The 16,828-nt window shown below is 41.1% G+C and overlaps 1 protein-coding gene across 4 annotated transcripts in view; it reads left to right on the top strand.

The window, feature by feature from the left end:
- jcada (junctional cadherin 5 associated a) overlaps positions 1 to 16,828 on the top strand; it is a 235,614-nt gene that overhangs the window by 39,479 nt on the left and 179,307 nt on the right. Inside the window, exon 1 of one of the 4 annotated variants that reach the window (XM_087987473.1) lies at positions 614 to 681. The exons of 2 other annotated variants lie outside the window; for them this stretch is intronic. The gene's annotated coding sequence lies outside the window, so the exon portion shown is untranslated. Of the gene's footprint in view, positions 1 to 613; positions 682 to 10,127; positions 10,153 to 16,828 lie in introns of those variants that run through there. One more of the 4 variants, XM_087987478.1, reaches the window with a different exon arrangement.

Consider the following 16,828-nt stretch of genomic DNA (forward strand, 5'->3'; position numbering starts at 1 on the left):
CTTTGCCAATGGTCATACACTCCATCCCCTTCCAGCCCACTGCACAATTTTCAGTGTTGCCTCTGAACCCAGGGTCACCTTCCCTCATGACCTATCTACCATCTCCATTCATAGATTGCAAATGGAGCCATTCTTAAAGAATGGAAATAATTCTAAGTGAATTTAACATGGCCCAATTAATTTGAGTTATGAATTCTGTTCAGCAATTGCCTTCAACCATTGTATCTGTGACAAAACTGCTTCATGCAACGATTATTAACCAACAGCCTTTAAAAGACAAAGTTAAATTGATCAGCCTCAAATACCAGATAAAATCAGTGTTCTTCCTCAACCGACTCCTATCGCAAGCCAGTTTTGAAGAATTTGTTTGTGTTTTAGTGAATATGGAACATGACAAGTGCGATTATACTCTGCAATATGACAAGCTTTGCAGTAGTGTGTTACTGTAAGTCTGATACAGACCTTTGCACACAGGGATCGCAGAGAAGGGCATGTTTGTGGTGCAGATAACAGAACAATAGCAGAGTTTTGTTTAGGAAGCAGCTGCAGGAAGAAGGGGAGTGTACTTTGCAGAAGAGAGTAGCAGTGTATTTTTCCAGACTGCATTTTTATTCAGTTGGGGCACTTGAGTGAGTAACAGCGGTTGCAATGGCAGAGTGAAAAGCAATTCTTGTGCCTCAGGTAAGGTTATCTTTATGGCATTGCCTAAATTAAGCAACAAATCCAAACATAGTCTGTTGTTTTCAAAGTGATTTCACAACTTTGAAGAGAGATTGTTGTTTCCTCACTGTCTCCTAGCTGAGAATACAGCACTTTGGAGAACAGCAGATGACCTGTAGCAACCAGAATTTATTGTATGTTATACTGTATTGATGACACTGAACGTTCACTTAATCAGAACCTTTGAATTTCTCAATAATAGACAGCATTGTAACATTTGAGGTGTTTGCTGATTTGAGATTTTATCCTATGATTCATGTATTTTCTCCGATTCTTCGACATATTTTGGGAACATATGTTCACAAGTGGGAAAATTATCCTTTGGACAGAAATTGAAGCAGATAATCATTTTTTTTGCTAAGTTTGTAAAAGAAATGTCTAACCCAAACTAATTGAGTTGATAGGTTTATATTATTGATTCTCATTGATTCATTGGATTGGATGAGTGCTTTGTTTGTTTAATGAAGTCGTTGTGAATGTAATTAATAGCTAAAATGCATTACAAATGGATTTCTTAACATTTTGCACATATAACTTTCACCATGATTTCATCACAGAAGTAAATTAGCAGTATGTAATGCTATTGGGCCATTCACTTTCAGCAAATACTTTCACACTTGTTCTGCTCTTTCCAACTGCATTTTATTTGTTAATGATATTCCCAAATGACATTGTGGCATTCCAACAGAGTCTACCAAAATGTGCATGCAGGACCTTTCGAAACCAAAAGACTATGCTCTTGTCAGCCTGGAACGTGTATTCATTAGTGAAAATATTCTCAAGTGATCCCAGTTCAGCCTGGCCAGACAACCATTTTCTGATAGGTGTTGCTGCGTAGACACTTAATTGATTTCCCCATTCTACAGCTCTGCCATTGCGTATCCCAATGTCTTTCTTCTGCAGCCATTGAATCTGAGATTACAGAGCTCACAGCAAGGATTGCAGCTGGACATCTCCTCCTGTTCTATGTCTTGTTTGTTCAGGAGACACGCAAGGGTTGCCAATGCCTTTATTATTAATATTATTATTGAAATGGGAAGCAGATCCAAAGTGCATCAGTGCAGAGGGATCTAGGTGTCTTTGTGCATGAATTGCAGAAAGTGTATATGCAGGTGCAGCAAATAATAAGAAAGGCAAATGGAATCCTGGCACTTGTTGCAAAAGGATTGGATTATAAAAGTAATGAAGTGTTGTTACAATTATATAAGGCATTGGTGAGACTACATCTGGAATATAGTGACCAGGTTTGGTCTCCTTACTTGAGGAAAAATGTGATGGCACTGGAGACAGTTCATAGGAGGTTCACCAGGTTGATTCCAGGGATGAACGGGCTGTAGTACGAGGAGCAGTTGACTAGCTTGAGCTTGTACTCTCTGGAGTTCAGGAGAATGAGGGGGGAATCTTTTTGAGGTATATAAAAAGCTGAAGGGGATTGATAAGGTGGACGTTGTACAGATGTTTCTCCTTGTGGGACAGTCTCGAACAAGCTGGCTTAGATATAGAGACGGGGGAAGGTAGGTTCAAAATTGAGATGAGAGAAACAATTTCTCTCATAGAGCTGTGATTCTGTAGATTTCACTGCTCCAAAGTACAGTGGAGGCAGAATCAATCAACAGATTCAAGAAAGAGATAGACATATTTTTGATGAAAAGCAGGAAAAAAGGCTATGGGAAGCAGGCAAGAAAGTGGAGTTGAGACCAGGATAAGATCAGCCATGAGCATATTAAATAACTTGAATGGCTGAATTGCCTACTACTGCCTACATTCCTATGTTGTGAAAAAAATGCTTAATGAGATCTGGCCTTGTATTTAAATGTAATGCAATCACTGGTGTTTGCAAGGTTAGGCCAGGAACCTCACTGCAGTAGGACAACTCAAATACCAAAATAAGCAGTCAGTGAATTGAACATGTGCATTGCACGTTCAATTGATCGTAATTTGGGGTTTATCTTTGATGAAAATAAAAGTCTGTCTGACTTTTTTATGAGCATACAAGTTATGGTGAAAAGGAAATAAAAACTCTGATTCATCTTGTCTGTCCCTCATAATTGTAATACTTTGTGCATTCCAATTCATATGCTCTGTACTCCACCCAAACCACGTGGTCTCATAGCAGAGGCAAGGAAACAGATTAAAAACCCATCCAAAGGTGGGGAAACACTCATGGAAATTTATTGTGGACTACTCCCCCATCAAAACAATCTGAAATATTATCCATAATTATCCTCAAAAAGGATTGCTCCCTGACAACAACCTTGTTGTTGGCCTTATTTAATCTAAAATTGACTCCTGCTGACATATTTAATTTAAAGTAACAATCATTTGGAATGCAATCTAATTCTTTCATCATCTAATAAGCCTCGATCAGAATATTTCTAATTCTAAGCCTCTTTGAAGTGAGCAGCACTGATTCTTTTACTTGATTTAATTGATGAAGAAGCTTCAAAATGGTAACCAGTCTCAAACTTTCCACTGTACCCTATCTAAAGCACCTACGTGGGGAGACTAAAGTTAGGCCCAGAATTCTAACAGAAGTTTGACTAAGGTCTCACAGCCTAGCATGTAGTCTATTCAATTTGTCACAATATAGTTCCTCACACCACATTTGTAGCTCATATTCTGAAGGCTAGTATGTACTGAGAAATTATTGAAGTGTTTGCTTTGAAATAGAGAATAAACTGCACAAGGAACATCAGGAATCTCAATTCACACTGAATGTTACGCGTGAATGGATTGAATCTCTTTCAAGGTTCATTGGAAGTCTTGACCTGGCAGACAGTTCCAAATATTAAAAGCAGCTTCTTGATTTGGGACAATGAGAATTGACAGAATTGATCTGGCTGTTTGAGATGGTCACAGGAGGCAGGACTAGTAGTAATTCAACCATTGACAGCTTCTTTAGGATAGGCAAAAATCTTTACAAAACATTAGTTGAACCTTTTCCTTGTAGGTCCTTGTCCATTTTCTATCTGTCAGAAATGAACAGGAACTGCGTCTCATGGACACTGTCTTTTGTAGGTCTAACTTGCCCTTTTCCTGAAGGGAGCACTGACCACTTACTTCCTATTTCAAGGCTTGTTTAAAATTGGTGGAGAACAGGCATTGAGAGGGAAAAGCACAATGCATGTTATTTAGGGATCTCTGTGCTCACTGTTTCAATCAGGAAAATCAGGGAACCTTAGTTACTCATTTCACATGAGGCAATTATTAGTTATTCCACTTAACAGTTGGTCTTATAGTCAGTCCCTCCAATATTTAGCTGTAAGCCTGAATTCAATCCCTGGGTCATTCATGAAAAGTAGATAATGAAACATTGATAGTAGAGCAGTCAGATTTGAGATTCATGGCTTTGCAGATTAGTTGGAAATTTTTTTACTTTTACTTTTAGAGCCTTAGAATCATAAGAGATATACAGCATGGAAACCCTTTGGTCCAACTCATCCATGCCAACCAGATATCCTAACCATTTGTTAGCACCTGGGCCATATCCCTCAAAACCATTCTTATTCATGTACTCATGCAGGTGCCTTTTAACGCTGTATTTTTACCAGCCTCCACCATTGGCAGCTCATTCCATATATGCACCACCTTGTGTGTGAAAAAGTTGCCCCTTAGGCCCCTTTTATATATTTCCCCTCTCACCCTAAACATAGTTCTGGACTCCCCCACCACAGGGAAAAGACCATATCTATTTAATCTATCCATGCCCCTCATGATTTTATAAACCTCTATAAGGTCACCCCTCAGCCTCTAACACTCCAGGGAAAACAGCCCCAGCCTATTCAGTCTCTCCCTATAGCTCAAATCCTCCAACCCTGGCAACATCCTTGAGTCAGGGTGGGTTGCGCTTCAGCGGGTCGGTGTGGACTCGTTGGGCCGAAGGGCCTGTTTTTGCACTGTAAGTAGTCTAATCTAAAAAAAAAATTTCTGAACCCTTTCAAGTTTCACAACATCCTTCTGATAGGAAGGAGACCAGAATTGCGCGCAATATACAGCCACTACATGACCTTCCAACTCCTATACTCAATGCTCTGACCAATAAAAGAAAGCATACCAAACAGCTATCCTATCTACCTGCATCTCCACTTTCAAGGAACTATGAACCTGCACTCCTAGGTCTCTTTTGTTCAGCAACACTCCCCAGGGCCTTACCATTAAGTGTGTAAGTCCTGCTTTGATTTGCTTTTCCAAAATGCAGCACCTCACATTTATCTAAATTCCATTTGCCACTCCTCAGTCCATTTGCCCATCTGATCAAGATCCCGTTGTACTCTGAGGTAACCTTCTTCCCTGTTCACTACACCTCCAACTTTGGTGCCATCTGTAAACCTACTAACTAGACCTCCTATGTTCACATCAAAATCATTTATATAAATGACGATAAGTAGTGGACCCAGCACTGGTCCTTGAGGCATTCCACTGGTCACAGGCCTCCAGTCTGAAAGGCAACCCTCCACCACCACCTTGATGGTGGTTGACTTGTAGCACTCAGAGTGAGCAATTGCTCCTTTAATCCTGTTTCCTTTTGACTGACTTGCTGGTTAGCTAGCTTCTAGCCCATAGCAAAAGCATCCTTTACATCCAATACAAAGGGAACGAATGAGTCTCCTTTGATTGTGATATTCTTAGCATGCTCGTGCTTGAACCCAGGCTAGTACACATGGGTTCTTCAGCTCACCAGCACCCCTTCTTCCAATAGCACACAGAGCTGAGTTGAATTGGCTTTCGACCTCTATTCTTGAGAGGAGACAGAAATCATGTCTCTTGTCCAGTCTTTTCTCCCAACACGTTCACCGTCTGAGGCAACTCCCAGAAGATTACAGTTTAGTTAGAAGTGCATTGCAGGGTCTCTGTCTGCAGCTAGACAGCCAGCAAATTTACATCTGCAGTCATGTTTTGGCTAGTGCCCCATTTCTAAAATAAAACATGTATTGTAATTCTAAGTTTAATGTACTTACAAGTACTTTGGAGTTCCAATACCGAGGTTTTCTTGGTTCAATCACCAATTCTGGGTGAAAGGGCAGAGAAGAAGCTCAAAGAACGAAGAACAGTACAGCACAGGAACAGGCCTTTCAGCCCTCCAAGTCTGTCCCGATTCCTAAACCTTATTTAGACCCACTACTTATTGCCCATATGCAGTTTCTGTCTCTCTATTCGCCTCCCGGTTCATGTGTCTATCAGGATACACTTTAAATGCTGCTAACGCGCCTGTTTCCACCACCACCACTGGCAGTGCTTTCCAAGAACCCACCACCCTCTGTTTTCCCTGCACTTCACCTCTAAACTTTCTCCTTCTCACCTTGAACCTATGCCCTCTTATAGTTGACCTTTCCATCCTGGGGAAAAAGCCTTTGATTATCACCCTATCTATGCCTCTCATAAATTTGTAGACATCCAGCAGGTTGCCCCTCAGCCTCTTTCTTCCCAGTGAAAACAACCCACGTTTATCCAACCTCTCTTCATAAAACCCTCCACACCAAGCAACATCCTGGTAAACTTTCACTGCACTTTTTCCAAAGCATCTGCATCCTTCTGGTAATGTGGAGACCAGAACTGCATGTAACTTTAATGGCATCAAGTGTTATGTATCATTGAGACAGAGAATCAACAATGGGCATATTGAACAGAGAAGCAAGCTCAAGGGGTTTAATGCCCTAGTATGCTCCTACTTTCTATGTTTCAATGCTCTATGCTTTTACCAGGCCAGATCCTTTTACCATGGTTTGCTCAACTCCACATGTGGATAGTAGGTTAAAGCACTGTTCATTTATTGAACTGGGCCCAGCCCTACTGAAAAGGTGTCAACGTTAGTCTATCACCTGATAACATTTTAGATAGAGGCAGCTATATTCAATTTCATCTGTCTCAAAGAGGGGAAGAAACTATCAGCCAAGGTTCTGTCTCCTGGTGCAATCCAGTGACCCTGCTGGAAAGTGTCTGTGGACATAGAGTGAGGCCAATACTTTGCCTGGTTTTTAAGGCCTCTATCATCAAATTTCTGTGATTTCCCAACTAAGGCCTGTATGAGAGCCAGCAGCAGAAAGATTGTAGCAGTTCAACATGAGGGCCCACTCTGCCTTATCAGTGGATTTAGGGATGGACATTAAATGTGGCCTGGCCAATGTTACCCACCTACAAACTAATTAGCAAGTAAACCTGTTTATCCTCCAGCTTATATATGATGATCTCTTTGTAGAACTGGCCCGGGGAAGGGTTCGGAAACAGTCTAAAAGAATATTTCCTCCTTTGATTTTCAGTTTATATCATTTTAATTGTCTTGACCGTGGTAACATCCTGGATCTAAAGCTTTGGCAACGTTTTGGTAAAGGTTTGAGAAAAATGTAATCTAATACCAAAAAGTACTGGAGAAATCTAATCTACTTCTTAAGAATGCATATTGGATCAATCATTTTATGCTAAAATGATTTTGGAACATTGAAAATGAATTTTAAACGAGCCAGATGTCTTTGAGACAGAGGAGTGAGGACTGGGATATTTCAAGACAGCTGACATGTTTGAGTGCAATCCTTCTGAATTTCTGATTGAGACTCATTACTACGTGTTTTCAATGGCTGAAGTCCAGCAGGTGGCAGCTGTTGGGGGCCTGGTTATTTGAATAGCCTTGTAAAGTGTCACCCAATAACATACATGTCCTAACTTCTGCTGTTCAAGGTATCAAGTTTATTAAAGTGAGTGAAAGCGAATGAGGAATTTATGATCCTGTTATGACAAAGGATATTCACCATCAGTGTGGAAGTGACACTGGAACCCAAATCAGAGAGAAAGACAAGCCTATGGGGACATATTTTAAAAAGAAAGAGCACGCCTTTATGCACAATCTTTCATGACCTCAGAAAGTCTCAAAGTGCATTACAGCTGGTGAAGAATGTTTAACATGTTGTTTATCTTTTGATGTAGGATAATTAGTGTTTATGTTGTTCATTTTAAAAACACTTTTAAAATATTATAGCTTGCTGGCTCAAATCTATCTGATCTGAATAATAGTATGTTTCATGTGTGTGTTATTCTTGCTTGTGAATGACCCATTCGCAAAATGTTTTGATAAGGATCAAAGTCCCCACTCCTCCAGTAGTGTGCAGTCACCCATCTTCAGGATCTATTCCCTAAGGTTCACTGCTGTCAGTTCCAAACTGTGTTTATCATGGAGACACCCTATCTAATCCAAACAGCTGGGTTTCAGAATGTGTACATCAGGGATCGAAGCTGAACAGTCTCAGGTTAATTTGAATTTTAATGGATATTGACTCCTAATCCTGAGATCTATGACTTACAAGTCAGCATGTAGTTTCAGTGATTGTTCACAACATTTCTCACACTGTCCTGTGATGTGTTACTGAGTGTACAGTATCCAAGTCAGAACAATGCATAATTGTTCCCAATGATAATTCCTCAAGCCCAATCTGGTGAAGTATCGATGAGTCGCCAGCATTTCTGGAACCATACGCTAGCGTGTTATATTTTTCGGAAGAAAAGGGAAGAAAATCAATAGCTTCCCAAGACAAAAACGAGTCTTTGCAGCCTTTCTGACAATCCCATGATCATTCTAAATGAACCATTTGGCCTTGCTGGGAACAGAGCCCAGATTAAGCTATCATCACTGGTGTTGGAGATTGGGCAAGGTCCACAGATACCCCGTGCTGTGTTTTCTCACTTCTCTGACCTGGAACATGTGATCAGGCATCTTTAGTCACTATGATTTAAGAATGAGACATTGCAGGTGGAGCATCTGTGTTGAAGGCCATATATATAAAAGCACCATTTCTGGCCTGTGGAAGCCTGGTGGCTATTCTAAATGTTCCCCAATATCATACAAACATGTGTGAGGAACCTTATAATTAAAGGTCCTTCCAATGACTCCAACATCAAACACCAGTCCTTGGTAGCCACATCCCTGGATAAGTAGCAGGATGCACCCCTGACAAATTTCTCCTTGCCAACTTTTCCCCCTTCCCCCAACCCCACAAGCAGGGGTGGCCTACACGAAAGATCCCTTCAAGCAATATCAAAATGCTGAGGATACTGGGAACCCAAAATCAAAACAGAAAATGCTGAGAGTGATTTAAGTAAAGAAACACTGTCTGAAAGAACAAAAACAGAAAATATTGCAGAATCTCAGTACATCTGGCAGCATCTGTGGAGAGAGAAACAGAGTAAACATTTTGAGTCTTTGACGATTCTTGAAGAATCGTTGGATTCCAAACATGAATGCTATTTCTCTCTCTACAGATGCTGCCAGACATGATGAGGTTCTCCCGCATTTTCTGCTTTTGTTCTTTTCAACAAAGTTAATTTAAAATAAATCACCTTGAAACATTTGAATAATTGTCGAATTATGTTTCAATGGTGATGGTATTTATTTATTTCCCTCAGTTTTTTTGTTTGCTGCTTCTATTTCTTACCAGTATGCCATTGAGACAATGGTCTAGGAGCCAAGTTTGTGCTTCTGCAGCACGGTGCAATGTGCTTGCTTTCTGTTACTGAGGGAATTGTTGGACTGAATTTTCGCATTTCAGTGAAGTTGGAGGTGGGAACCATGAGCAAAGTGGACAATGCCATATTTTTGCCTTCAGATAATTTTGGTGGAGGCAGTGTGAGGGTGCTTGAGGCTATCCGCCCAGCACCAGTGAGTAACCATTAAACCCATTATTTCACCAGCTGGGAAGTCACAGAGCTTCTACCAGGATCTTCCCACTGAGAGACTGACTCCCCGCCCATGTCCCCCACCGCTACTCAAACCAGAGGCCAGAATTGAACCAGAGAATATCTCCTCTTTGCAGGCTGCATGTTGGTGACCTTTTGATGCGTTTTCCCATCAACTAAGCACAAGCTTTATTAAATGTAATAACCACACCTACAAGTTAGTAAAGATGCCCTGACTGCTGTGACTATGGGGGAATTTTAAGTTTTTGTTATCTTCCTATTGAGATATCCCGCGATCTCCTGTCTGCCTCAATAGTACTTGCCTCTCCCAGTAGGGCTGCTAGCTTGGGCATCACAGTGGATGTCCTGGGCCTTACAATTCCCTGTCCTAGCTCCCATCTGCAATCACACAAAGGCCCCAGAAGTCATTTCTTAGTTCCTGTCTCCATGAGGTCAGTAAGCTTTGTGCTTCCAGGACCACTTCCTGACCCAGAATTGAGACTAATTTCGGGGTCTCAAAGATCTTGGCGAAATCCAGCTCCATGGTCCCAACAACTTTGAAAATAAAATGTGTCTTTAAAAACAAACCACAAAATTCCCATGAGCCTTAGTCTTTACCTTACTCTGTGTTTTACCTTTAACAATCAGTAAGGAAAACAATTGAAAACTTCACTGAATATTGTGGCCAATTAGACCATGTGATGACCATGTGATGACCATGTGAATTCAAGCAGTGACTCAACTGTGTCATTGTCAGGATGGGAATAGTCAGTAAGTATCCTCTCAATTTATTAGCATCACATTTAAATATTAAAATATTGCAAATTGTCAATATTTTGAACAGTTTCAGACTTTTGTGTTTTGGTGCTGAGTAACCACCAATGGAAATGAAGCTTCCTGAAAAATATACAAGGATTTACGGTTTAATGTGTTTTTTTTAAACTATGTAAAGTATAAGCATCCATACCTGAAATGATGAAAGGGCTCGGACAATATAGTGAGTCATGAAGAAAATAGCAGGAAACTAATATATAGTGTGATCAAATTCTGAAAGTTAATTGTGAGAAAGTTAATATGAAAGCTGCAATAACCAGAACAAAGTCAAATGTGGTTCAGAGTCAAGAGTGTAGTTTTGGAAAAGCAAGGCAGGCAGTATCCAAGGAGCAGGAGAATCGATGTTTTGAACATAAGCCCTTCACCAGGAATTCCTGATATTTCCGAAATGTCGATTCTCCTGTTCCTTGGATGTTGCCTGACCTGCTGTGCTTTCCAGCACTACACTCTCGATTCTGATCTCCAACGTCTGCAGTCCTCACTTTCTCCCTCTCAAATGTGGTTCATCCAAATGTGAACCATGGATCTAAAAATGGCAGATAGGAGCGTGAAAAAGGAAGTGCTGAAGGGCATAGGTGAACTGAAGAATTGAGTGTCCAAGAAACTATATCCATAACAACAGTTTGCTATAGCAATAAAAATGTCTAGACATGTAAGAGCAGAAAAATAACACGCAAAAATTGTGTAAAAATGTTGAAAAGCCTTATGTGGCTTCCAAACCGTAAGAATTTAGTTATAAATATGCAAGTTATTAGAAACTGAGAGAGTTTAACCTCTCAGATTTGTATTCATGTGAGAAGACTTCACAGTTCAGAGCCTCTTCTGGAATACTGTATCCAGTTCAGGTTGCCTGTTATAGAAAGGATATTATTAAGCTGGCGAAGGTTCAGAGAGATTTACCAGGATGCTGCTGGGATTGGAGAGTTTGAGTTATAAAGAGAGGCTGGATAAACTGGGACTTTTTACACTGGAGTGTAGTTGGTTGCAAGGTGATTTTATAGAGGTTTATAAAATAATGAGCAGTATAGATTAGGTCAATGGCAGATGTCTTTTCCCTAGGGTGGGGGATTTCAAGAGTAGGGGGGCATCTTTATAAGGTGAGGGGAGAAATATTTTAAAAAGACATGGGGGCAATTTTTTTACACACGTGTGGAATGAACCTCTAGAGGAAATGGTGGATGTGGGTACAGTTGCAAAGTTTAAAAGACATTTAGATCATAAATGAATAAGAAATGTTTGGGGGGATATGGGCTAGGTGCAGGCAGGTGGGACTTTGGGATTGGGATTATAGTTAGTATGGAATGCTTGGACTGAAAGATCTGTTTCTGTGCTGTATGAATCTAAGACTCCATGAAATAAACTGGGGAGACTCAATTAAGTAGAATTTTAAAAATTGACTTGGGATGATAATTTGAATTTTTGTAAATTGATTGTGTTGAGAAATAAATTGAAAATCGAACAATTGAAAATCGAACAATCAGCCCTTTATGAAGACTCGTCCTGTCTCAAAGCCACTGAAGAAGCTGAGGGGTAATTTTCAGCTCATGTCTATCGACAGTGTAATCATTTACAGGACGATTTCCTCTGGGTGCTATTTGCCTTCCAATATTATTTTTGACACAGTTTAAAGTTTTGTTAGGAATGGGTAAAAACAAGGACTGCAGATGCTGGAAACCAGATTCTAAATTAGAGTGGTGCTGGAAAAGCACAGCAGTTCCGGCAGCATCTGAGGAGCAGGAAAATCGACGTTTCGGGCAAAAGCCCTTCATCAGAAACAGAGGCAGAGAGCCTGAAGGATGGAGAGATAAATGAGAGGAGGGTGGGGGTAGGGAGAAAATAGCATAGAGTACAATAGGTGAATGGGGTTGGGGATGGAGGTGATAGGTCATGGAGGAGGGTGGGGGAAGGTAGCAAAGAGTACAATGGGTGAATTTGTTAGGAATACCAACTGTACAACATGTTTAAGATATTCACACCAAGAGTAGTTCTTCCTACTTTCAGGACTTTAAACAAATGTTTGTGTAAAGCTCTGCAGATATTTGTTTGCACACATCAAGTTTGGTTTTGCCAGGACAGAAAGAAATGTAAAATGTAAAACAGTCTCAGAAATTGCAATTGCCCATAAGTGCAAGGATTATTATAAACATAGAACATAGAACAGTACAGCACAGAACAGGCCCTTCAGCCCACGATATTGTGCCGACCATTGATCCTCATGTGTGCACCCTCAAATTTCTGTGATTATATGCATGTCCAGCAGTCTCTTAAATGTCCCCAATGACCTTGCTTCCACAACTGCTGCTGGCAATGCATTTCATGCTCTCACAACTCTCTGTGTGAAAAACCTGCCTCTGACATCCCCTCTATACTTTCCTCCAACCAGCTTAAAACTATGATCCCTTCTGTTAGCCATTTCTGTCCTGGGAAATAGTCTCTGGCTATCGACTCTATCTATGCCTCTCTTATCTTACATACCTCAATTAGGTCCCCTCTCCTCTTCCTTTTCTCCAATGAAAAAAGTCCGAGCTCAGTCAACCTCTCTTCATAAGATAAGCCCTCCAGTCCAGGCAGCATCCTGGTAAACCTCCTCTGACCCCTCTCCAAAGCATCCACATCTTTCCTATAATAGGGCGACCAGAACTGGACACAGTATTCCAATTGCGGTCTAACCAAAGTTTTATAGAGCTGCAATAAGATCTCACGACTCTAAAACTCAATCCCCCTGTTAATGAAAGCCAAAACACCATATGCTTTCTTAACAACCCTGTCCACCTGCGTGGCCATTTTAAGGGATCTATGTACTTGCACACCAAGATCCCTCTGTTCCTCCACACTGCCAAGAACCCTATCCTTAATCCTGTACTCAGCTTTCAAATTCGACCTTCCAAAATGCATCACCTCGCATTTATCCAGGTTGAACTCCATCTGCCACCTCTCAGCCCATCTCTGCATCCTGTCAATGTCCCGCTGCAGCCTACAATAGTCCTCTATACTGTCAACGACACCTCCAATGTTTGTGTCGTCTGCAAACTTCCTGACCCATCCTTCAATCCCCTCATCTAAGTCATTAATAAAATTTACAAAAAGTATAGGCCCAAGGACCACCACTCACCGCTGACTTCCAGGCAGAATATTTTCCTTCTACTACCACTCGCTGTCTTCTGTTGGCCAGCCAATTCTGTATCCAGACAGCTAAGTTCCCCTGTATCCCATTCCTCCTGACCTTCTGAATGAGCCTACCATAGGGAATTATTTTGGTGAATTTAGTATTTCATATTGTCTGCATGAACTGAAGTTTCCAGATTGGGCAAAACATGTCAAGACCATTGTAATGCCTTGAAAATAAGCAGATTAGTGTCTTAATGCTTTGCCATCATTATTTTCACAATTGTTTGCTTATTCGTGTCAGCTAGAAATTAGAAATGTTCATGAATCATTGGATTTAAACCAGAATAATAACTTAAACAAGACAGTTCTATAGCTTCACCCACATAAACATGTCTACAGCATAGATTGATCTCATATAAAAGGATTGCATATAGTAATGAAGGAACAAGGAGTTTTTTTTTTATGAAGGTGAAAAAGGGTTGCATTGTGATAAAGTAACAGTATGGATAATTATATTCTTGTCTTCTGACATGTTGCGTCAGAGGACAGCTCACACTCTTAATGAAAACAACCCAATTCCTTCGTAGCACTGTTTTGTGTTGGGGAAGGCTGCAAGTATAAACAAGGATGGTGAGTCACATTAGCACTTAAATGTGTTAACATCACTGAACTTACATTCCCATGCCTCCGCTTCCAACTCAGACCCATATACTTCTCACCCAGTTTGGCCCACTTACGTCCTCATCCTAAATCTGAACTTTGTCATTGCTGGGACAATTAAAGCATTCCAGATTCTATAGCTCACATGGTGACTTTTTGACAATTTCCCTGAGCTAGTCATCCACACATCTAGGTGAATGCTGTGGGGGACATGGTTTCAAATACCACCATGGCAGCTATTCAAATACCACCATGGAACATCAATTCAATCCATGAAGTCTGGAACTAAAAACTGTTCAATGTACATATGACCACAACAACTAGCATCTATGATCATAAAAACCCATCTGTTTCACTAAAGCCCTTTATGGAAGGAAATGTACCCTTCCCTTCACCCCCACATGATTCCAGACTCATAGGAAGGTAATTGACTCTTAATTGCTCTTTGAAATGGCCTACAGGGTAATTAGGGAATGGTGGGAAATGCTGGTCTTGTCAATGATGCCCACACCTCATGGAAGAATAAAAAAAGTAATCAACTCCCAAACGTCTAGCTATATTTCACATGAACTTTAAATTGAAACTGCTCATCCAATTCCAAACTTGATTAGAACATAGAACAATACACGATGTTGTGCCGAACATTTGTCCTAGCTTAAGCACCCATCCATGTACCTATCCAATTGCCGCTTAAAGGTCGCTTATGATCCTGACTCTGCCACTCCCACAGGCAGCGCATTCCATGCCCCCACCACTCTCTGGGTAAAGAACCTACCCCTGACATCTCCCCTATACCTTCCACCCTTCACCTTAAATTTATGTCCCCTTGTAACACTCTGTTGTACCCAGGGAAAAAGTTTCTGACTGTCTACTCTATCTATTCCTCTGATCATCTTATAAACCTCTATCAAGTCACCCCTCATCCTTCGCCGTTCCAATGAGAAAAGGCCTAGCACTCTCAACCTATCCTCGTACGACCTATTCTCCATTCCAGGCAACATCCTGGTAAATCTTCTCTGCACCCTCTCCAAAGCTTCCACATCTTTCCTAAAGTGAGGCGACCAGAACTGCACACAGTACTCCACATGTGGTCTAACCAAGGTCCTGTACAGCTGCAACATCACTTCATGATTCTTGAATTCAATCCCTCTGTTAATGAACACTAATACACCATAGGCCTTCTTACAAGTTCTATCGGCCTGAGTGGCAACTTTCAAAGATCTATGAACATAGACCCCAACATCCTTCTGCTCCTCCACCTTACTAAGAACCCTACCATTAACCCTGTATTCAGCATTCTTATTTGTCTTTCCAAAATGGACAACTTCACACTTGGCAGGGTTGAACTCCATCTGCCACTCCTCAGCCCAACTCTGCATCATATCTAAGTCCCTTTGCAGCCGACAACAGCCTTCCTCACTATCTTCGTATCATCTGCAAATTTACTGACCCACCCTTCGACTCCCTCTTCCAAGTCATTAATAAAAATTACAAACAGCAGAGGACCAGAACTGATCCCTGTGGAACTCCACTTGTAACTGGGCTCCAGGCTGAATATTTACCATCTACCATTCTCTGACTTTGACCGGTTAGCCAGTTTTCTATCCAACTGGCCAAATTTCCCTCTATCCCATGCCTCCTGACTTTCCGCATAAGCTACCATGTGGAACCTTATCAAATGCCTTACTAAAATCCATGTACACTACATCCACTGCTCTACCCTCATCCACATGCTTGGTCACCTCCTCAAAGAATTCAATAAGACTTGTAAGGCAAGACCTACCCTTCACAAATCCGTGCTGGCTGTCCCTAATTAAGCAGTGTCTTTCCAGATACTCATAAATCTTATCCCTCAGTACCCTTTCCATTATTTTGCCTACCACTGAAGTAAGACTAACTGGCCTGTAATTCTTGGGGTTATCCCTATTCCCTTTTTTGAACAAGGGCACAACATTCACCACTCTCCAGTCCCCTGGTACCACCCCCGTTGACAGTGAAGACGAAAAGATCATTGCCAACGGTTCTGCAATTTCCTCTCTTGCTTCCCACATAATCCTAGGATATATCCCGTCAGGCCCGGGGGACTTGTCTATCCTCAAGTTGTTCAAAATGTCCAACACATCTTCCTTCCTAACAAGTATCTCTTCTAGCTTACCAGTCCGTTTCACACTCTCCTCTTCAACAATACGGTCCCTCTCATTCCATTCCAATTGTTTTGTTTGGTTGGTCGATGGTCTTGTAAATCATCATAAAGTTTGAAAATGCTTTCAGGTTATTAACTATTAAGAAGGTTAACTAAGCGCAATTCTCATATATTCTAACAGATTGATAATAATCAACACACTAAGAATGTGAAGTCTGACATGGGAAAAGCTTGTTTGGTCACATAGGTCCATTCCTTCTGCAAACATTGTACAATGTGCATCAACTCTTTATCCAAAGTTTTGCTGTTGAGGTGGATGGCTCAGATTGGGATTTCCTGACTCAGCAGACCTGCCTTGGTTCCAAAGGGCCTCATTAAACCCAATTTCCACTTGTGAGGTGTCTGGATTGGATAGAGTCAAGTCCATCAACACTGGAAGCAGATTGTAGGTGGCCATGAAGGTGGGCAAGTGTTGAAGTGTGTTCATTAAAAAGCTTGCCTCACCTCGCTGAGACTCCATACCAATTGTTTGAGAAGCCCACTCAACCCTCCATGGCTCATCCATGCCAACATGTGCCCCCTCCATCATGCCTCTTCTCATATGCCCCATTGTCCCCATGACATCTTCATAATCACTCAACCAGCATCTTCATTGGCAGACCATACAAACCTCGTGGAGATGAAAATAAATTTCTAACAATT

The sequence above is a fragment of the Chiloscyllium plagiosum genome, unplaced genomic scaffold (genome assembly GCF_037043375.1).
Source record: "Chiloscyllium plagiosum isolate Xiang-an unplaced genomic scaffold, Cpla_swu_hap1 HiC_scaffold_5, whole genome shotgun sequence".
NCBI classification, from domain to species: Eukaryota; Metazoa; Chordata; class Chondrichthyes; order Orectolobiformes; family Hemiscylliidae; genus Chiloscyllium; species Chiloscyllium plagiosum.